Here is a 24,239-nt window from a genome sequence, read left to right as displayed (position 1 = left end):
GTTATTTAAAAAAAGACTATTCTAATTTGTTCTTTTTTTGAATACAATTTATATTTTAATTAATGAAGACCGTTATTACGGTTGAGTTTTATCTCGCCGTTACGCCTCTTCTAAACAAATTAAATGTTGACACCACCGACACTTGAAGTGACAGCAAACCTCTTAAAGGAAATTACAACGACTTAATAATATCGATTTCGTACCTTCGTTCATTCAATTTGATTCATTGTTTCTCTTAATTTCTAATTTATTATGAGAAAAGAGTTAGGTGCTCCGTTCTAATTTAGAAAATTAATGGGCTAGAAGAACTGGGGCACAAAGATTATTTTAAAAAAAGTAACAAGTTACAATTAAATACATATTAAGTTACATTTCTTACAAATTAATTAAGCAAGAGGTATCACATAAGTTAATAGAAACCTCTGGCAACCACTTGGCTTATATTAATTCCTATTATATAGGTACATATAATCTCACTTACGTTACTATGATTTCCTTTGACCTATTTAAGAAAGCCTTTATACATTTATTACACATATGTTTATTATATATCTAAATTATACTTTGACTTATAAAATGTTAAATAAACATAATAAATTACAGCAATAGCATAAATACATTCTAATATATTTGCATTTTAGAAGACTTAATTAGGTGATGGTTTGAATGTTAAATATGCCTGCCAAACCTACCATAATTCATTTTGAAGATATGTGTTTGTTTTTTTTTTTTTTTATTAGATAAAATATAATAAGGAACTGTATTTATTTATTTAAATTAAATTTCTCTTTATATAATTGTATAACACTTAATTTTTTTTTTTCATTTTACTTTTTTTTCGTCCTAATCAGTTTTTCTTTTCTACTAACCTCTGCTTCTTGAATTAAATTATAAAAAAGAATGTATTAAGTATTAAATTGGTAACTCTTGTATCAAAATGGATTGTATTTAGCTAGAATTACTTGTTTATATTACATAGTTGTAGTAAATTAGATTTGTAGTTCGGTACTATTCAATAACAATCCTCCAAACATCTTCACAAACTATTAAGGTAAGTACATTAACATAGTTTTACATACACACTATATTATGTAGATAATATACATCTAGATGGAGCATTACGTGTCAAAAAACGTTCCAAAAAACATTCAGTCAGTTAACGAATGACACGTGTTGTTTTCACACTGTGTATCCAAATGATCAGTCTCTTGTGAGGACGTTCGAAAACTTAAAAGTGTAATACGGATAATATAATAAATGTATATATAAAAGTCACTAAAATATTTATAAAAATTTAAAAAGTGCTATATATTGAGAAGCTTTTTTTATTTTTTAAGAATACTATAAAATTTCCTTAGATATAGATCTAGATTTGTAATAGGATCTAAATATATTATACAGTGTAAAATAGAAATTGTTAGCCATACATAAAACTAAGAATCTACCTTTACTACGCTACAGAATATATTAGGACAGAAATTTCGTGAATTAAAAATTAAAATAACGTCCTTAATGATCGTTTTTGTTCGAGCTTCTCATTCTATAGGATTATGATATTAATATGGGATTCTCAAAATTCTTTTACTTTTATTGACTTATTGACTCATATTCCTATGGAAGCCGTCTGTACTCGGCATAAAATGGGCTATACCTTTCTTTCTTGTATGTGTCGTAAGAAGCGACTAAGGGAACTTAAAGGTCGAGGATGTACAACATTCCTTTTAAAATATCACCAAATATTTTTACTAGATGCCAATCCGCCTGACAAATTGTGATCACTACTAGCAAAACCGCCCCTTGTGGAGAAAACCTATGTTCAACAGTGGACAGTTAATGGCTAATAGGATGATGATGATGATGATGATGATGATGATGATGATGATGATTTCTTCAGAAAAATATTCAGTTTCACTTATAAAACATAAAGGAATATTTATAAATTTGAATTCACCTATATATTTATAATATTGATTCTTTTTCTCTTTGAACCAGACTTTTAGATCGTAAATATGCGACGTATGTGAAATACAAAGTGATAAAATTTTCCGAGAACTCCTTTTAACCGCCACCCACTTCACAAAGATGTCAAACATAACAACATGCACTCAACAATCTCAAATTTCATTTTAAATGTACACATAACGAAAAATATACGTATAAAGACATCGCTAGAATAGGCCAATGAAACCATAAAGTTGCTTATTCAATAAAATAAAAGAACGCGTTCATTTTTAAAATAGCTACATGTAATTACGAGGTCTGTCCGGAAAGTTCGTATAAAAGTGTTCTGGAATGCGAGAAAGAGGAGTGGGGAGGCCAGGTAAGCGCAGGACCCCTTCCTTATGTCCCTAACAATGCTTCAGTTCTGGTCTGACCGCCGTGCGGTGCGAACTGGCTTGTCACGCCATCTGTGAAGTTACCTCTTAACGAAACCCCGTCGGCATGGAGCCCGCTTCCGTTGAAGAGCAGCGCGTCGTAATCAAGTTTCTCTCGAAACTCGGCAAGAATGGCCGTGAAATTTTTGCCGATCTCAGAACAGTTTATGGGGATGATGCTGTGAAGGAACCAACCGTCCACAAGTGGCTAAAAAGATTCAGAGAGGGCCGAGACAATGTTGATTGTTTTTTTCGATGTTCGGGGGATTGTCCATCAAGAATTCGTCCCTCCAGGCCAGACAGTTGATGGAAAATTCTACGTCGATGTGCTCAGACGCCTCAAAGCTCGTGTGGCACGAGTTCGTCCAGAATTGGCGCGAGAGGGGCGTTGGATTCTTCACCACGACAATGCCCCTGCCCACACCTCTCTTGTTGTCCGTGAGTTTTTGAGTAAAAATTCCATTACGGTGACCGAACACCCCCCTATTCGCCGGATTTGGCCCCGTGTGACTTCTTCTTGTTCCCAAAAACCAAATTGGTACTTCGGGGGCGGCATTTGGGGGACATAAATGAGATAAAAAAAGCTACGACGGGGCAGCTGAGAAACCTACAACCAGAGGACTTTCAAGGAGCCTTCTCACAGTGGAAACGGCGTTGGCACAAGTGCATTATGTCACAGGGGGAGTACTTTGAAGGGGATAAAATTGATTTACCTGAATAATTGTAAAATAAAATTTTTAAAAAACTTTTATACGTACTTTCCGGACAAACCTCGTATGTTATGTCCATGGCTCTGATCATGTCTATAACGCGATGGTTAATATATATGTAAATAATAATTACCAGAGGGACACTTTATACAAAAGTCGTTTGGTTACCTTTGTCCCATTCGTGTTTCAACCGTGAAGCAGTTGTGTTTGCATGGTTATGTTTTGGTTTAAAGGATGGCAGTGTATTTACAGGATACAGAGGAATAACACCTTTGTCCTCAGGAACGGCAACGCATGGGAGTATCATGGGCGAAACAGTATACACTGTTATGTCTATGTTACTGCTCATGGATGTAGGCGACGATTACCATTTTCCATCAGGTAGGCCGTCAGTTTGTTGTTGAAAACTGCATTATCAGCGAAACACATAGACTATATATTGTTTTAGTAAATTCTATCTACCCGAGCAAAGCCGGGCCGGATCGCTAGTCCCAAATAAATGTAGATAGTAAATTTAATTACAATACGCAAAAACAGCAATCCAATTTTTAGATCTAGACTTTAGATACGGTTTAACAGCCTGTATTATTGAATAGCGGATTCCCTTTTAGATACTAGGTAAGCTTTACGCCTCCACACACTATAACTGTAACGGTACAGTATTTCTGTTACTTTTTATGACAATCTAACGGATTTCTTATAAATAGACTTTCATAAACTCAAAATTACCAGGAATTTTATACTTCAATGATGCCTGTTTACTGTTTGCCGCCGTGTAGTTCTGGCATAGAATGGGCCACCCCGTCTTTTCCCGTAGGCGTCGTAAGAGGCGACTAAAAGAACTTAACAATCGAGGCATAGTCAGCAGCAGTCCTGTTCAAACATCACCAAAGCCTAACTGCGATTGCCAATTCGCCTGCTAAGCGTCGTAAATACTGGCAAACCCAAGTGGACAGTTAAAGGTCGACATGATGATGCTAGAGGACTAATTAAAGAGGATTTTCAATTAAATATTTTTTATGCAAATTAGAACGGCAAATAACCTGACGGCCCACCTGATGGAAAGTGGTAACCGTCGCATATAGACATGAGCAATACCACGGACACAACAGAGTATACTGTTTCGCCCATGATACCCCACACGCGTTGCCGTCCTTGTAGACTTACTAATAGAATTAATTGACCTTTGTCATAATTATACCTATATAACTTTTAATAAAATAATTAATATTAAAAATGTAAAAGTAGATCCGTTTGTTCGATTGTTTGTTACTTAACGGCTTAACTAATCGCTATGAAATTTAGTAAACACGTATTATTTGGGGTGGAGAATGACATACGTTTTTTATCTCGGTCAGTGAAGCTATCTCGGTCACACAAACAAAATCCCGAGTAAAAACTAGTACTGTATATAATTGACGTCAATAACGAAAACATAAAATAATAAGTTTTTCCATGTAAACAACAGCTTACTTTCCCGTTTGTGATTCTAATAAAGGTATACATATTTCATAAAGGCGCATGAGCTGATTAGACACGGCCGTCGTACACTTGCTTTCTGTTAATCTCGATCATTACTGCCGCATAAAAACGGAAAGTTGCTTCATGTATGTTGTTCATTCATATTTATTACAACACTAGTTTTTCCCGTTGCTTTGCCTGCGTACATTCAGATATAAAGTATCTTGTTATGTGTGTTAAGTGTCGTTGTGCATTTACATTTATTACATCACTAGTATTTACCGTTGCTTTACCTGCGTTGCTTTACATTCGATAAAAAAATATGTAGTTATATGTGATAAATATTGTTCTTAATTCACATAGATCAAGACTAGCTTTTTCTCGAGCCTTTTCTTGCGTAAATTCTTGTAAGAGATATCTTATATTTTAATTTATCCTGTTATATTTTAGATCTAATTTTAGATTTTTCTGTCGTTTCGTGGTTCAGTCTGGTTTCTTGTCGTCGTTTACTTTATGGTACATGACATAACGTAGTGAAAAACGATACAGATTTGTGATTGAGTAAAAGTCCTGGAAATCGTATCCATTTGGAGAAAAAGTAATATATATTTAAGGAAAAATCTAAATTCACATCTGGCAACCCTGCATGGTAATTTCATTCATATATTCTTCGAACAGGAACAGACTATTTACAAACATAAGGTTCTTGATGACAGCAACTATTAGAAACAAAGGTACCTATAATTATAGGTACATCTGTTTTTCTCGCATTAGTTTAGGCCTGTGGTAACGCCACTTTTGAAATAAATTCCAATAAATCTATATTGAAATTGAGACGTTTCGCACTTCCAAATTGCAGTACTACTGACATAATGGTTCCATATTGTTCTATTAGATGTATATCAGTGTAACTTGTCGATGCAAACTATTTCAAACCGATCCCGATTATAACCTAATTCCTAACTGTCGTTTCATGTGTACAGTATAAAATTGTTATTAGCAATGGATTGATATTAGATTCAAGAGTAGACCTGCAAACCTCGTTAATTACACTAATAATAAAAAAAAACACATAAAAACCGTCAAGTAACAACTTGATCTTTTTAAAATTATATAACTAACCTATAAAAACTTATTGTTTTTACTTCATTACACAACTACCTAAAAATTAGCAATTCCAATTTTATAAATGAACTCTTACAACATATTTTTGCACAAAAATCATCCACTCTCGATGTAAAGGAAATAGTCTACAAAATTATTTAACGGTCCATGAACTAAACAACTAAATTTACTTTATAACGCGGATCTTCACGCCTTGTGCAGACCAGACAGAATTAAGTTATTCACCTCTGAAATTCCGTTAACTTCATGTTTGTTGACGCTAAAATAATATGCAATTCATAATTATGTATTATATCAACATACGTTATTTTAAAACTTTTTACGTATTTTGTTGTGGCTCTCAAAATCCTTAATCTTGAAGACATTTCTTTAAGAGAATAAATTAAAATAAATTCTTATGACCCCGTTTGCACTATTGACGTATATTAGCAGGATTAGTAAGAAATGATAAGTAAGGATGAAGTAGGTTCAGTTAGCTAATTAAATCGAATTCGACAATACTCTTAAATAACCACTGTGGTTTCTAACGGGTCCGTTATTAATAATCCCTTTACCCATGTCATGAAGGGGAAAAGGGATTATTAGTAATGGAAACTGAGAATCCTATTGCTAGCAATATACCCAACCAGGTCGACCTCCTCGCGGTTCCCCTGGAAACTATCATGGTTAATTCCTGATGAATTCATCATGATGGGCTAACTGTCCTGTTTTCATTCTCATCTATCACCCTTTACTGATGCTCCGCCAGCGTATCCCGTTAGCGCAGGCGGGGTTACTATACCATTTTCACCCATCAGAAAAAAAACCCATGTCATGAGTAGTATTGCCCGATAATCGATTAATTTATCGATAGTGTTTAAATAAAATAATTTAAGTCTCAATTAGCTGAATTGTTAGTAATACACCATACAACCTAAGCATGGTCTCCCTGCTAACATTTGATCTACAAAGGTCCTTGTCACAATTAGCAATCAGACCTACCTTCATCCTCAGTTATCACTATCCGTTACTAGTACCTCACCAGTATATATCAATAACGTCATAATAGACAGTCATCATCATTGCCTTGCCTTTTCCCGTTTATTCCCATACTAATCCCTGCAGCTGTCATTCCCGGACAAGAAAGAGGCATAGGCCTCTTTTATGCATGTCATCACCGTAAAATTTTCACCTCGTAGAAATAAAATCGATTGACCCTTCGATAAAATCAATTGTATCGATATGAAATTGTATTCAAATGAATCGATTATAATGCATTATTATTTTCTATGTATCAGTGTTAGTAGGATTGTATACATTCATAACTAGTTCAAAACAATACAATCGATTAATATGATAGTAATATTCATTTATAATCGATTATATCGTAATATGCAATACACAATGGATTATTAAATATTAACAATTTGTATCAAGCAACACCAGTCGTGAGTCGTGATCATGACTCGACTCTTGCAACAGAGTCGAGTGGCGCACATAAGTCTTTTATAAGAATTGTCCTAACAGACTAACAAAATTACCTTAGTAACTTGACGTTTTGAACGTAAATACCTTATAATATACAATTTAGAGAACTTCTTCGAAATAGTGCCTCAAAATTTTCACGAATATGATAAATAAATCAGAGGGAGACTTTGTACAAAAGTCGATTACTTGGGTACCTCTGTCCCATTCATATTTCAACCGTAAAGCAGCTGTGTTCGCATGGCTGTATTTCGGTTTGAAGGTCATATCCCACATATGGTAGTAAATTTACAGGGTACAGAGGAATAACACCTAAGTCCTCAAAAATGGCAACGCATGGGGGGTATCATGGGCGAAAGAGTATACTCTATTATATCCATAGTACTACTCATGTCTATAGATGGCGGTTATAACTTTCCGTCAGATGGACTGTCAGATTGTTTGCTATTCTTAGTTAAAAAAAATTTTTTTTTCTTTAATTAAACTTAAAAAAAAAATTGCAATGCCAATACTGCCGTGACCTTTTGCAATACAATCAGCGTTCATTATTTCTCATCTATTGCCTACTTTCATTTCATTTTCAACAGTAATTACTTAATTGATGTAATTTATTACCAAATCAAATCTCACGCTTTGCATTTCGTGATCGAATGTGTAACAATTCTAATCGAGTAATAAAAATCCGATTAATTGTTTGCTCGCGCTAGGTTTAACCTAAATGGATTATTAAATCGATGAATCGTGCAAAAAATGCAATAATAGATAGAACTTGAATCGATTTTAAAATGGACCGTTTTCTATTGGGTAATGTAAAATTTAATTAATAAGTAGCAAAAGTAAATCTAAAAGTTGTTAATATTATAATATATATAAATGGTCCAAAAGTCCGATTAAATCAAAAGCACATGAGAGATTCATAGTATGGCAACAAAATCCTTTTGAAAAATAATACTTGCCATTAGAAACGCTCAAAAATCGTTTAAAATTATTAAAAAAAAAACTTAACAAATCGAGTGGTAATATTGGTTATAAAAGTAATGGTGAATATTACCAAAACTTCAATAACCAATATTCCTTTAAAATCTTATCTATAATTATAAATATAATGTCATCATTATCAGCTGTTAACTCTTTACTGAACATAGGTCTCCCTCATAATATAAGATATGCCAATAGTTAACACGCTTGGCAGGTGGATTGGCAACCGCAGTTAAGTTTTGGTGATGTTGTCAGAGGGACGCTGCTGCCCATCCCTCGAACATTAAACTCCCTTAGTCTCACAGGTAAGAAAAGGATGGCCATGGTATGGTATACAAGGTGCACACTGCAGTGTAAAATTATTATACTAAAAATTAATAGGTACTCAATATTACTCAGTTTATTTACAAACGAAATCAAATATATTAAACGAACAAAACGTTGATAACTAGTCATAACATTTGCAATAAATGACATAATTATGTTTATAAATGAAAAAATAGTACGTATATCAAAATATAATAAATAAGCAATTTGAATATTTAACAGTCATAACATATGTAAAAATTAGATCGTTACAATTAATCAAATTGTTAAATTTGGCAAGTTCATGAAAGATGAAATTACAGATTACAGAAACTTAACACCTTAGTCCTCAAGACTAACAACGTTTGAAAGGTATCATGGGTGACATAGTATACTCTGTCATGGTACTATTCATGTCTATAGGTGACAGTTACTAGTTTCTATCAGGTGGGCCGTCAGTATGTTTGCCATTCTGCATAAAAAAATCAATTTAAGATTTTGATGCATAGAATTCTCATAAGTATTTAGGTAATCTAATTTGTCACTTTTACCACAAAACCAACTATAAACGTCGAAAAATGGAGCGCGTAATAGAGTGACTGATAGGCACAAGCTGTCAACCGCTTAAGTGTGTCTACTTACGTTTAGTTAAGCATCAATCATTCACGACTTTCGTGTCAACAATACAAACAAAATATTCGGTCAAAGTTCCCAAAATGGGCAAGTGGTATAACAACTTTTTATACCACTGAGGTGGCAAACAAGCTTGCGGTGAGCGGTTACCGTAACCTATGAACGCCTGTAAAATGTGCATTTCGCGCACGTTGCCGAGCCTAAGGAAATCTCTTATCCCTTTCTCAACTGACTTCGAAAAGAAGTAAGTTCTTAATTTGGTTGTTTGTTTGATGTTTGTAATCTTATAAGTCTGTCAGTTGTAAAGTTATTTAATTTTTTTTTATCTAAAAGAACATATTTATAGATTAATTTTATAGTTTTTTTTTTATCAAAATTGACTCAGTAGTTTAATAGTTTTTAAGTCAAAATGACGTCTTTTACCACAAATGCAGTCGATTTTTTGTAAAACACAATCTTAAATCAGTCTCGCATGGGACTAATATTTATTATTTAGAAACAACATAAAGTATGTTATTATGTTTTCTGTAGAATCAGAACTTAATTAATTTCTAAATATAGATAAATCAAACGCAGTGTAGCACGACCCCTACTAAAGGGAGCGACGACCTCAAATGCATTGCTGGAAGTCAGTGGCTTCAGATGGCTCGGGACCATTCCTTATGGCAGTCTATGGGAGAGGCTTATGTTTAGCTGCGGACAATTAACGGCTGATGTTGATGATGAATGATGAATACTTACTCATGTAGACATATTGTGTTAAATCAATGCACCGCCATTTACTCTCTGTTTAGCGTAACAGTTGACTGGTAGAGAATGCCATCAGGCATTAAGTCCGCCTTGTAGACATATTTTAATGTGTGCAAAAGTATAAATAAATAAATCGTATATTATGCATTAATACTACGATAATTCCTGTTGTAAGTCAACTAGCAAATCCGAGAGTTACGAGTAGTTAAAATTAGTTACTTATGTAATATTTTATTTTACTTTAATTTTATTTTTATTTTTATCAGACAAAATAATCTATTACAACTTAACTCATACAAGTGAGCTACATTCACAAAATTACATAACTAACTTTATGAACACAATCAAATCCATTTAAGTACATACACAAATACCGGAATCAAAATGCATCTGCCATACTACATAATCAAACAGCTGTTAAGTTTTTTAACCCGAAAATTACATAAACAACAAAACAAACCAAATTATACAATGAACGTGACTTTACTAAGTTATTGCTTCAGATAAAAAATCACGCCTGAAACATAAAAAAAAATATTGTCTCTATATAACGAGGTATCACGCGATTGAAACCGAAAGTACATAATGAATTTCAAATGATGCTTACTTGGAAACGAGAACATTAACTTGAAAAGTCATCATACTTGATTCTATTATTATACAAAGAGGTCATTGATACACAGAAAAAAAGCAAGATTCACAATCCCATACGAAAGATATATTTTCAAAACTATATCCAGTTCAAATAAAAAAATACATGGCTGCCATAAATTAAGGCATAAGTGTAATTCAATACTTACAGTAAATAAAAAACTATATTTTTAACTGTATAGTTCTGACATAGAATGGGCCACCCCTTTCTTTTCCATAGGTATAGGAGTCTAAGGAAATTTAATGGTTGAGAGATAGGCAGCAGTATCCCTCTTAAAACATCACCAAAGCCTAACTACGGTGCCCAATCCACTGCCAAGCGTAGCAAGTACTGACAACACCCCCCCCCCCCTAATAGCAAGACCCATTTTCAGTAATGGACAGTTAACGATTAATACGTATGATGATAATGATTTATTTAATTTTACAAAATTGTTTAGAACATTTCAGTTGCTGGAGTAGTTAGAAATAAGCCCAAAATTAGGTGAATTGCACTCTTTTTCCAGTGGTATTTTGAGACTCATTGTAGGGATTATCTAGGGTTTTTTTTATTTGTCATCGACCAAAGCTACACAGTATTTTACATATTTACAGGGTACAGAGGAATAACACCTGAGTGAATAACACCTGAATGAGACCTCAGAAATGGCAACGCATGGAGGGTATCATGGACGAAACAGTATACTCTGTTATGTCCATGGTACTGCTCATGTCTATAGACGACGGTTACCACTTTCCATCAAGTGGGTCGTCAGCTTGTTTGCTATTCTAAAATGTATAAAACAAAAATAAGAAAAAGCTATAAGAAGTAATCTCTACACAGTCAATTCTGTGATGTTTACGATATTAACTAAGGAGCTGATCTCGTCAGCTGGTTTGCCATCCTAAATTATATACACAAAAAGAAACGCAATCATTTAGGTAAACTATGATAATTTTATTGAGTTATCACGATGTTTCGACCAAATTATACCGGCCGTGGTCACGAGTGAACTGATGTTTGCCTCCGCTTCCGAGGCAGAAGTATTTTCTTCTACCCATTCATTGTCCCACATCACACTAATTGGTCACTTTACTGAGGGTATCTCACACAAAACATAAAACATGCAACACGATAGTCTGAAAGTTAATACACATAAAAATGGGGGGAAAAGGATTGTAAGTAACGGAGACTGAGAATCCCATTGCTAGCAATATACCCAATCAGGTCAACCTCCTCGCGGTTCTCCCTGGAAACTATCCTGGTTTATACCTGATGAATTCATCATGATGGGCTAACTGGCCTGTTTTCATTCTCATCTATAACCCTTCACTGGTGCTCCGCCAGCGTATCCCGTTAGCGCAGGCGGAGTTACCATACCATTTTCACCCATAAAAAAAATACACATAAAAGTATACGCCTACTATATTATATGCATATTTTTTTTAGACATTATAGGAAAAAAAAATTGTGCGCTTTGAATCGCGGAACATTGAATGAAAATATATTTAAATTCAACTTCAATAACGCTTACAGCAAATGAATAACAACCTATCAAAACCACAAAAGCCGCAGAATGCAATTGAAAGCTAATCTTGACTTTCCATTGTCTCGATTATTCGAGCAAAGCCACGAGAATCGCTATATATTCACATGATAATGTAATCACTAGATAATGTAATTATACCCAGATCACATTATACGATTAATTGCCGATTGAAGATTACGTTAATTGCTAATAATCGATATACATAATCGACTATCGAATATAACGTCATTGTGTCGTGATACTTTCATTCTTTCACGTCTAATTATAAAAAAAAAAGATTAATCGAATCAAGATAAATCATGTGTTAACAACACTAATCGTATTCGTTACGATATAATCGATTATTCTTGATCTGTTATCGATTTGTCAACACATTATAATATTATCAACATTTGTACGTTTTTTTTTTTTTACTAAGATCGTAGCGAATATTATTATACAATAGGTGCATATAGGTGAGACAAGAGATTACTAGTAAGGGGACTAACGACCCCATTACTATCAATATAGTCTCTCATATTTACCTACATTTAGTCCCACCAAAAGGCCATTGCGGTTAATTCTTATAAATTCAACACGATGGGCCAATCGACTTGTTTTCATCCTCATTGGTTTTCCACCAACGTTTACCGTTCTAAATAGAACGTGTATATCCAATTCCACGATTGGTTTATCCATTAAGGCGACAAGAAGTAACAAACAGACAAACTTTCAAATTTATAATGTTAATAAGGATTAAAATAACATTTTCTTATTCTGCGTTACAAAGCATAAACTATCCAAAATATTTTTGTTTCCAACATAGCCTATAAAATTTACCTTCAATTCCTGTCACGTTTTTACGGTGCTATAAATATGAATTATACCACGATAATGTTCTACGTAGATAAAACTCACAATGTTACAGTACTTAAAGATATCTAACTGCTCACATATAAACATACAAGTTGTAGGAGAGTAGGCGTTTAACAGAACTACTTATCTAACATCACGCCAAATTAACATAAATATTTCTGGACATATTACACAGAGCCAACCTAGTCATAAACAACTTTTACTAATGTTCTACATAATTGGTACTTACATAAATACATTTTTTGTTTGTATTTTTAAATAATATATTGAATTTAATCACCAGAGGGAGACTTTGTACAAAAGTCGATTGTTTGAGGTACCCAACCCCTGTCCCATTCGTGTTTCTAACGTAAAGCAGTTGTGTTTGCATGGCTGTGTTTCGATTTGAAGGGTGGAATATGGTGTGAATTTACAGGGTACAGAGGAATAATATCTGAGTCCTCAGAAATGGTAACACTTGGGGGGTATCATAGGCGAAACAATATACTCTGTTATGTCCATGGTACTGCTCATGTCTATAGGCGACGGTTACCACTTTCCATCAGGTGGGCCGTCAGCTTGTTTGCCATTCTAAGTTGTATAAAAAAAATGCAATGATATATTCTAAGTGAATCGATTGTAAGAAAATAGTCTATATGTTTGCAGGCCAAAACTTGGCACTTGAACTGCATTTTACAGTATAACAATACATTGATAAGGTACAAATAAATACAAACAGGGATATGAACTCACATTTTTTTTGTACATGGAAACCGAATTAGCAACTATTTTAAGATTAGACAGTGTGTTAAACAATATAGAAATATGTTTAAGTTAACCTGATAGCAAGGTTCTGATTATTACTTATTTATTCTTTTATAGTATTCACGTTCTATAAGTAAAGCAAACAAAGTAAACGAGAAAGACAAAAATAAGGTGTACAATGTAAAGACTTACCTCTAGATGTTACTAACTTGAAAACTTTATATTCAGGCAATAACTAAGACGGACAGATAGTGAGTGCATTTGTAGGAAAACTACTATAATAACAAAGTTGGACACCAAAAGAAGACAGGACAAAAATATTAAAACATCTGTCTCCTTTTTGCATGTAAATTTTTAATAACAAGGAACTACTGAGGAAATTGTAGACCAAACATATCTTTCATCGTGCATTTTTCAAGGCACTGTCTTCCACGCTTCAAAATCAACCCCCATCGACAATATTTTCAAACCAATACGGCATCGTAACTATTAAAAAAGAGTTTATTCCTTCTGAAAAGGCCGGCAGCACACCTGCTGTTCCTCCGGTATTGTGGATGCTCTTGCGTGGTGGTAGTCACTTTTTTTTTATGTGATAACGGAATGGTAACCCCGCCTGTGCTTACGGTATACGATGACGGGGCACCAGTGAGAGGTAATAGGTCAAAATGATAAAGCAGATCAGTTAGCCCATCATGATGGATACACCTGGAATTCAGCACAATGGTTTCCAGGGGGGACCGCACGAAAATCAGCTTGGACATATTGCTGGCAACGAGACTGGTAGTAATCTGCTGGGACAGACGCGATACCGCGTTCTATTTTTTTTATATTAATTTTTTAATAATCAAAAAATATAATCGAATTGAGAGCCTCTTTATTTTGAAATCGATTGAGAACACGTTTATTTTAAGAGGAAATTCGATTCAACCAGATATATCTCTTGTATTAATTAAGTACTAGATATTACTGTTGTAAATCTATTATTCTATTATTTATGTTTAAAGCATTGCGTAATGTCTATACAGCTATTCATGTCTATATGCAACGATAACCACTTTCCATTAAGTGAGCTGTCAGCTTGTTTGTCATTAAATACTAATTTTTACCGGCGACTTCGTCTGCGTGACCTAGATATGTTTTTATATGGGATAAATAGTAGCCTATATCCTTCTGCATTCCACATATATGTATATATAAAATTTCATATTGATTGATTGAGAAATTAAAGTGAGAGTAACAAACAAACAAACTCACTTTCACATTTATAAAATTAGTAAATATTTAAAATGTAATACTTAAAATGGCAAATATAATTTAAGAATCGTTGCGAAACGTTGATAAATCCGCACTGTACCTACTTTACAAGATTGCATTGTGTGTTGACGTGTAACGTACACAAAATAATGAAATATGCACCAGAATGCATGCGGCGAATAATTGACGTGTCAGATGCAAGAGGAAATTCATCGTGGATGCGCAGTTTGCTTGCAATTTACTATACCTATGAATTTTGTTAGATATGCCTACTATATGTTTACTTTATTGAGAACATGTAAGCTGATGTAGTAGGAAATGAGTATCAAATGTTATATTGAGATATCGAAGGATATTTTGGATCTACCTATTTACTAAATTAAAAGTCACGAAAAAATAAAAACAATCGATATTCGTATGGAGGTTTCTTCAGGGTCGGCAACGCACGCGTAATATCTCTGATATTGCAGGCGTTCATAGGCTATGGTAACCGCTTAACATCAGGTGGACCGTATGCTAGTTTGCAACCTTAATGGTATAAAAAAAACCTATTCTTATGTAATATAGGTCTAGAAAAAAAATTGAAACTTTATTAATAAATACTAAAACTAGTTTTAAGAAATGGTTTCCGTTAACATACTGTACAATACCTATACAAATGCATATATACACACACATACATACTCGTACATGATCATGATGATCAACATGCCGTTTGAGAGACTACTTAAAATGCAATTGGTGTCAAGTAAGAAATTGACCAGATTCAATATATTTAAGGTCTTAATATAGAAATTCAAGATATTTGAGGTGTATCGTATTTTCGAGTCACGTGCAGGTAAAAAGTGGTATCGTCAAAGAGAAAGTGTCCAGACCGAAAAGACAATTAAAAAGAATAGATATCGAAGTAATTATCGATCGATCGATTAATCGTCGTGATAATTTTGTTAATTTCGCATTATATTATCTATAATTATATGATACTAGCTACATCCTGCGGCGTCGCCTGTGGTCGTATTGAATAGCTATAAAATTTCTCGAGTATTATTGCTATTAAATGTAAAAGATTTTTTAAATCCGACTGATAATTTCAGAAATTAGCGTGTTCCAAAAATTTAACTCTTTCACTTTATTACATTAGTACAAATAACAAACTTGCAACTCTTGACACTAATGGAAAAGAAAACATATATAAATTTATATAGAAGTAATGTGTTAAGTAATTTTATGAAATTTTTCGTAAAAGCATAAGAAGTATAATAACAATACCTTTATAGTCTACTAGCTTTTACACGCGACTTTGTCCGCACGACTAAGATATGGTCATTAAAAGGGATAAAATGTACTGCCTGTATCTTTTTTATTCCAAATAGTACGCAATACCAAATTTCGTAACAATCTGTTGATCCATAACGCCGCTGAGAACTAACAAACAAACTATCTTTCATATTTATAATATTAGTAAGGAAGGTAAATAGTAATAATAGATATAAAAATTTTGCGACAAATAAATATATTGTTCGTATTTCCATGTAGTATGTACCAGCTTTTTACCTCCAGGATATTGTGAGATGTATGATAAAGGAAACAAAATACAATACACAAGAAGGAAATTTTAAAATGAAACCCTACACTGACTCCCTCCTATCCTCCTCTCAATCGTGAACACACAAATCGATAAGCGACAAGATTATATATACTATATGAAAATATACACTCACATAAGTAAAATATTTTTAAAAGGCCCGCATCATGCCTGTAATTTCTCTGGTATTGTGGGTAGGTATTCATGGGCGGCAGTAGTCCCTTACTTTTTTTTTGATGCGTGAAAATGGTATGATAACCCCGCCTGGGTGATAGATGAGAATGAAAACAGGCCAGTTAGCCCATCATGATGAATTATGTTGCGAGGAGGTCGACCTGGTTGGGTATATTGCTAGCAATGGGATTCACAGTCTCCATTACTAACAATCACTTTCCCCCCAGTAGTCCCTTACTATCAGGTGAGCAGCATGCTCGTTTGACCCCTGTGTTATAAAAATAAAAGTAAATTTGCGAATTACAGAATTATATCTAGGTTAGTGCTAAAGGTACAATATCTTTATATATTAATTACAATATATATATATATATATATATATATATATATATATATATATATATATATATATATATATATATATATATATATATATATATATATATATATATATATATATATACTATCCAATAACGAATATGCTTAAAGTTTGCTATCCAAAAAATAATATTGGACTTTAACATATTCGAAAAATCTGACCGAAAAGAGCGATGACCTTTTTTTCGCTATCAAAGTTCAGACAAACCCAATATATAGATATCGAATCGGTATCCATACTACCCATACCTAATTAATCCTTATAGTGCAGTAAAAACATAAAGTTTGTTTAATAACTCCCAATTGAACTCTGCACGTAGTGGTATAATGTGTCGCCTCACCATTTCTATCTTTTTCTTTTCTTTATAAATTGCATAATAATAAGTAAAGTAAGTCAGTTGTTAATCAATTAAAATATATGTCAGTACCAACCTCGTCGTATCAATACATTCCATAATATTTACCAGAGGGAGACTTTGTACAAAAGTCGATTGCTTGGGTACCTCTGTTCCATTCGTGTTTCTACCGTAAAGCAGTTGTGTTTGCATGGCTGTGTTTCGGTTTGAAGGGTCGGATATGGCGTGAATTTACAGGGTACAGAGGAATAACATCTAAGTCCTCAGGAATGGCAACGCATGGGAGGTATCATGGGCGAAACAGTATACTCTGTTACGTCCATGGTACCGCTCATGTATATAGGCCACGGTTACCACTTTCCATCAGGTGGGCCGTCAGCTTGTTTGCCATTCTAAGTTGTATAAAAAAAATATATGAATACTTGAAGAAAAATCTTACCACTACGAAAGTTTGTAAGGATGATGGATGACGAACTCTTTCTCGCAAAAATTACTGAATGGATTTAAATTATATTTGGTCACTGTTAGATAATGTTCTAACTTAGAACTTAGGATTACAAATATATATATTTTGTATCTGAATTCCAAAAACCAGTATAATACTTACATGTACTTCTGCATAATATTTATAGTCTTTGAACTTGAGAAGTGAATAATATATTTAATGTAAAGTACCTATTATTTGTATTCGTGGAATGTGCTCTCTAGCGAGAATATCTACTCTTAGAACTTTAAGTTCTGGCATGTAAATTTTGAGTATATTAGACATTAAACCGCTTAAAACTTACATATATTCATCATACTGTGTGAATATAATACAAACAATACCCCCCAGCTTTGCACGGCATATTATTTTAATACATCTCAGTACCGGCCTAACGGTGAAGGAAAACAGACATATTTAAGCGGCGCCGAACTCCAAGGGAGTCGCCGAAACATAAAGCCCTATATGAGTTAAGCCCTTAAAACTTAATTTTGATTTTGGTATAAACAGCGCGGATCCTAGATTACCTTTTTTTCATCATCATCTTCGGAGAAGGCGCTCAATACCCGTAAACATTTTGATCAAGGAGACCATAATAAGAGATGGCAATTTAATTTTTAGTAAGTCAGAAAGGGCGCTGCCAAAATAGTTAACAGCAAAGAAAATCGTCTACTTGGGTACCTCCCCCATTCGTGTTTCCGCCGTGGAGCAGTTGTGTTTACATGGCTGTATTTCAATTTAAAGGCTATAGTAGGTATTTAAGGTAATATAATTATATGATAAAGAGGCATAACTCCTTGGTCCTTACGAATAGCAACACATGAAATGTATCATGGGCGACACATTATACTCTGTTATATTCATATCTATAGGAAACAGTTACCACTTTCCATCAGACGAGCCGTGAGTTTGTTTGTCATTCTAAGTAGCATAAAAAAACTGTATAATGTATTCATGTTGCATTTGAGATAGACGATTTAGATTATTTTTTATTTCGCCCAATGGATATTATTCCAGTCATTCGTATGAAGTTGCGGATGTAATCAGTTTATGTTTTAAAAAAAGGTTCGAAATATTTCTTAAACGTTTCTTTTCCTCGTTATATATTTTTATTGGTGCATAGAGATTAATAAATTCAGCCCGTACACATAAAAAAGACCATTTCCACAATACATATCTACCATTAATTTCACTTTTCTTGGCCATTAGAAATTTAAACCATATTAGTCGAAAGTGAGGCGTGGTATATTTTAAAACTACCGACAAACTTGGCATAATTATAGCATACGTGAGCTATGCTGTTATTACGTACGAGTATCTTTCATCTTTATAAAGATTAAAATGCATGAGTAGAGTGGTTTTTACCTATACACTTTAATGCCTAATTAATAAGGCCGCAGAGATGAAATTAGAAAAAAATAAATTTTATTCTGATAAAAAACTGCGACAGCATCCACACAGGGGTTTAAAGGTAATTAAAACAAAAATAACCAATATAACTAAGCACTACTGAAGTAACAAAATACGTAGAAGAAAAAAATATTAATAAATAGATAGAAAGATATTCTTTATCCTCTAAAAGATTACAACAGTAAACCTATTATAGATACAAACAATTATAAGAAACATATATTAAGATAAACACATATTAAAATGAAGAAATATATATTAAGTAGAGAGTTTACATTAATAAAAAAAAAAACACATTCATACATTTGCATGGCTGTTTTGATTTAAAGAATCAAATTATTTTACAGAGAATAGAGGCATAACACCATAGTCCTCAGAAACCGCAACACATGGAAGATTCCATATACATATTATTGTATTGTTGATGCTTCTACAGTATACCAAGATTCAAGTTTCATAGATCCCTACACATAATAATGTCTGTTTGGTGGTTATATGTTTTATTAAAAATATTTAGTACGAATGAGGTAGAACAAAACCCAAAAAGACAGACTGCAAAAATGATATGGCAAGAAATGTAAATAGATATGTATGAAAAAATATAACGTATAACTATAAGAATAAATTTATTAATATAATATAACTCCGACCCTAAATAATTAAGACAAAGGCTGAGAAATAACCATTGTGGTGCAGTTTAGTTATTCTAGAACCTAATATAACAACTACTCATTGTCTAATCTATGACGGGATTGAATACAGTTTACGCTAGCATGATTCTGTTGAGATAATTTTGTCGTGCGTGCTTAAACCATTCCTTGGAACTAGTTCTTATCATTTTCTGATATACAATGTCGTATTTCCTTAAGAACTTGCCAGCATCATTTGTTGTCATATCAGAGATTTTATATAACGTGATATCAATTTAGTGTTGCAGACAAACTAACAATTCTGTTTTTAAAAAATCGATTTACTAATTGACTAATTTGAAACCTAATATTACTTACTAGCTTTCACTCGCTTTGTATGCGTGAATTTTCGGAGTAGGTAAATACTGTTTTCTGACGTAAGAAAAATTATCTAAATAAATAGACCACTAGATGGCGTATTAAAATAAAACATATATCAAATATTAAGTTAGAACTCGAGAAGAACTGAAAACGAACTGCATTAAAATTGGTCCCGTAGTTTTTATATCAGAACAAACATGCAGACAGTCAGGCAAAAAGTAAAACAAAAAGTAGTTTTGTTTTTTGTTGAAGAGTTCTCATATATATTTTTTTTTTCTTTAATGCATCCTATGGTCAGACATCGTTTAGGTACAATTTTATTATGTTTATAGATAACCTATATTTATAGATAAGAAGATGTTATAATTATACGGTGTTGTTCTATCGACAATATGAATGGCTGACATTTTGAATAGCCATAACCGAGTTCAATCTTAACAAAAACATAATTATAGAACGTTCTCACTGCGAATTCATTTGTCAAGTAATTTGTAAAGTGATTCCTAGAAAATAGCTCTGCAAATGATACCTACTCATAATTGTCTTTAAATTCATTTAACATTAAAAGAATGTAATAAATAATTAATTATCTAATAAATGTTTTAATTTTTTATCGATTTGACTAATTTTAATAATATTTTTTTAATTTGTAATATTCATAATAGCTCGATAAAATTTTTTGAAAAAGAAAAACAATTGGATTTAATGACCTGCACATCTGTCCCACTCGTACTTCTACTGTGAAGAAATTATGTTTGCATGGCTGTGTTTCGGTTTGAAGAGTGGGATATAGTAGTGAATTTACAGGGTACAGAGAAATAACATCTGAGTCCTCAGGAATGGCAATGTATGGGGGGTATACTGGGCGAAACAGTATACTTTGTTAAGTCCATGATACTGCTCATGTCTATAGACAACGGTTACCATTTTCCATCAGGTGGACCGTCAACTTGTTTGCCATTCTAAGTTGCATAAAAAAAGAAAAGTATTTTACATTTTATTTTTAAATATTTATTTTATTACTACAAAAAAAAAATACAAAAAGCGAAATAGCCAGCTATTAAATGATAAATAGGTAATTTATTTATATTTATTCATTACTCGTGTCCCACTTACTACTGCAGCATATATGTACAAGTAGTTTGACCGTCATAAAGATTAAAATTTTGAGTGACTGATACGAAAACAATAGATAATAACTGTAATGTACCAGTCGGTATTTTTACCTGATTAACAAGTGTTGTGTTTAAAATACTAAGAGTAATTTCAAATAGTTTATCACGCAATTAAATTTATTTTAAATTTTATATTTGCATTTGGTCGTAAATCTGTTCGGATATAAATATCTAACGTATGCAAATGAGAGTGAAAGTATTAAAATAAAGGCAATTTAATATTTTAGTGTCATGTTTGTGGATTACATGAATAATAATTACCTATGTGGTTACCATAATGGAGTTCATTTCCCGCATTACGTGAGATTATTATTAAAATATATATATATATTTTTTTTTACTTTCATTTTCCGGGTTCATTGGAAATGTTAGTTTGTGTTTGTAACTTTAAAAAATCTATTTTTTTTTTTTTATATATGTTGTTCGTTCCATCTATTAAAAATAAACTGTGATAAAATTATGTAAAAAAAAAATATATGACTTGTACAATATTTACATTAATATTTATAATTTGAAATAAATATATCACCAGGTACAATTAATAATCTTAATACAATGACATATTTTAAAGTTTCTATAATCTCTAACACTAAAATTCCTAATAAATAAATTAATATAAACAACACGTAAACAATTTAATATTTCTAAAAAGTAATAATTACAATAAAAATTAAAGCTAAAAATTGCGAGAATTACTGGCTAACTATGGGGTTGCCACCAAAAATCTTTAAAGTTTAAAATTAATTAAAAGAAATAAAAATGTGTTATTGTAACTTGCATCTTTTTACTTATCTATCTTAATGTATATATATATATATATATATATATATATATATATATATATATATATATATATATATATATATATTAAAGTCATAGATTCCAGTAGATAAATAAGTCTGTTTTTTTGTATCATAGACTATTCAAAGTGAGATAACTTTATCGTACAATACACCGTGAGATTTCTCGTAATACTTACATACAGACGGACATAAATTTAGAATCAACTAAAGGCCAGGTTCAGATCGAGATATGTAATAAATGACTAGAACAATGCCGTGTGAAGTGTATTCTTTATTATTTTACAGTTTTTTTTGTGAGACACTGTGACCTAGAAAGGAATCACACCGTTATCAAAATCTGATAAAGTTAGGTAAACTGTGTCACGTTTACGTTAGGTTCAGGGTAATGCCTCTTCTTTGTTATTTATAAAAATAAATGTTTTTTTTTTAATGGGTGATAATGGAATGGTAACCTTGCCTGTGCTATTGGTATACACTGGTGGAGTACAGGTAGGGTTCATCATCACCTATCATAGGTGATGATGAAACGGGTCAGTTTGTACCATAATGACGAATTTGTAAAGAATTAATCAAGATGGTTTCCAGGGGGAACCGCGTGGAGGTCGACTCAATAATGGAGCTATGGGGTTTTTAGATCTGTAATACTAAGAATGCCTTACCCCCAAAATAAATAAATGAGTTTGCACTTATATGTTTAAAACGTAAATGTGTAATTATTAATTTACTTTTATAGTGTACTGTTAAACATTTACTGTATATTGGCAAAGAGTAAAACAACAATTTAGCTATAGAAACAGAAGTCAAAAACCGACCAATAAATGTGAATCTTACATTTTTAATGTTCCCTATTTCAGTCAGTAATAAATATTAAAATAAATAAAATTTCTACATTACAATTCGTTAAATAATATAAAAAGCATAATACTAAAGAGAAAGGATAGCTCTACTCACAAGTAATATACCATGACAGCCATGGAAGACATCTTTTTTTTATACAACTTAGAATGACAAACAAGCTGACGGCCCACCTGATGGAAAGTGGTAACCGTCGCCGATAGATATAAGCAGTACCATGGACATAACAGAGTATACTGTTTCGCCCATGATACCCCCTTGCATTGCCATTCCTAAGGACTCAAGTGTTATTCCTCTGCACCTTGTAAGTTCACGCCATATCCCACCCTTCAAACCGAAACACAGCCATGCAAACACAACTGCTTTACGGTTGAAACACGAATGGGACAGAGGTGCCCAAGTAAACGACTTTTGTACAAAGTCTCCCTCTGGTGACATCACAGTGTATTATATGATAAACAGATACTCTTCATGTCTACAAATTTATATAGATAAATAACAATATATTTTGGTTTTCCGTCAGTAAGATAGGACCATCAGCATGCCATTCTAGATCATATAATTCTTTTTTATTTACAAATAAAATAATATTATAATTTCGTAAAATTACATAGTGAGTATAAAAAAAAAACAATATAGGATGTTTACATATAATGTAAATAGATATTTATAATATCATATTTCTCAGCGTAACGTCAATAGAATTCTGTAAAATGTGACCATATGCTGAATTATATAACAATAAAATGTACACGAAATGTATGACATTAAAAATCATGTGATTTCTAATAAATTTATGAGATTTTCATGTATTGTTTTATGATAATCATTCATTGTTTGTCGCTATCTCCGTACAATGTCACTTTCAAGTGCCTGTATTAATGTATATTAAGTATTTTATATACTGAACCTTATTTCTTTTACTTAAAGTATAATATAAACTAAGCTAAGGTTATAAGGAAATACGTGTAACTTCAGATATCTCTGAATATATAACTCTCTCCATATATAGATTTAGGTACTTTCACGACCAACGTAACTCAAATCCGACTAGACCTTAATTTAAATTTTATAAACAGTCTCTTATGATGGCAAACACCGTTAACAAGCCTAATTAATCCGCGACATATTTTTTCTCAACCATATGGTTCCGGTATAGAATAGGCCACCCCTT

At 32.6% G+C, this 24,239-nt stretch overlaps 1 protein-coding gene across 2 annotated transcripts in view; it reads left to right on the top strand.

Annotated features, from left to right (window-relative positions):
• The window catches only part of LOC113518673 (uncharacterized), a 54,330-nt gene that overhangs the window by 9,459 nt on the left and 20,632 nt on the right, over window positions 1-24,239 (top strand). The window contains exon 1 of one of the 2 annotated variants that reach the window (XM_031908053.2): window positions 21,404-21,492. The exons of the other annotated variant lie outside the window; for it this stretch is intronic. The gene's annotated coding sequence lies outside the window, so the exon portion shown is untranslated. Of the gene's footprint in view, window positions 1-21,403; window positions 21,493-24,239 lie in introns of those variants that run through there. 2 annotated transcript variants of the gene reach the window in all.

This window comes from Galleria mellonella, unplaced genomic scaffold (genome assembly GCF_026898425.1).
Source record: "Galleria mellonella isolate WM207_F2 unplaced genomic scaffold, CSIRO_AGI_GalMel_v1 utg44, whole genome shotgun sequence".
Classification (NCBI taxonomy): Eukaryota; Metazoa; Arthropoda; class Insecta; order Lepidoptera; family Pyralidae; genus Galleria; species Galleria mellonella.
The sequence above is the reverse complement of the archived record's forward strand: the minus strand, read 5'-3'. Positions and strand labels throughout refer to the sequence as shown.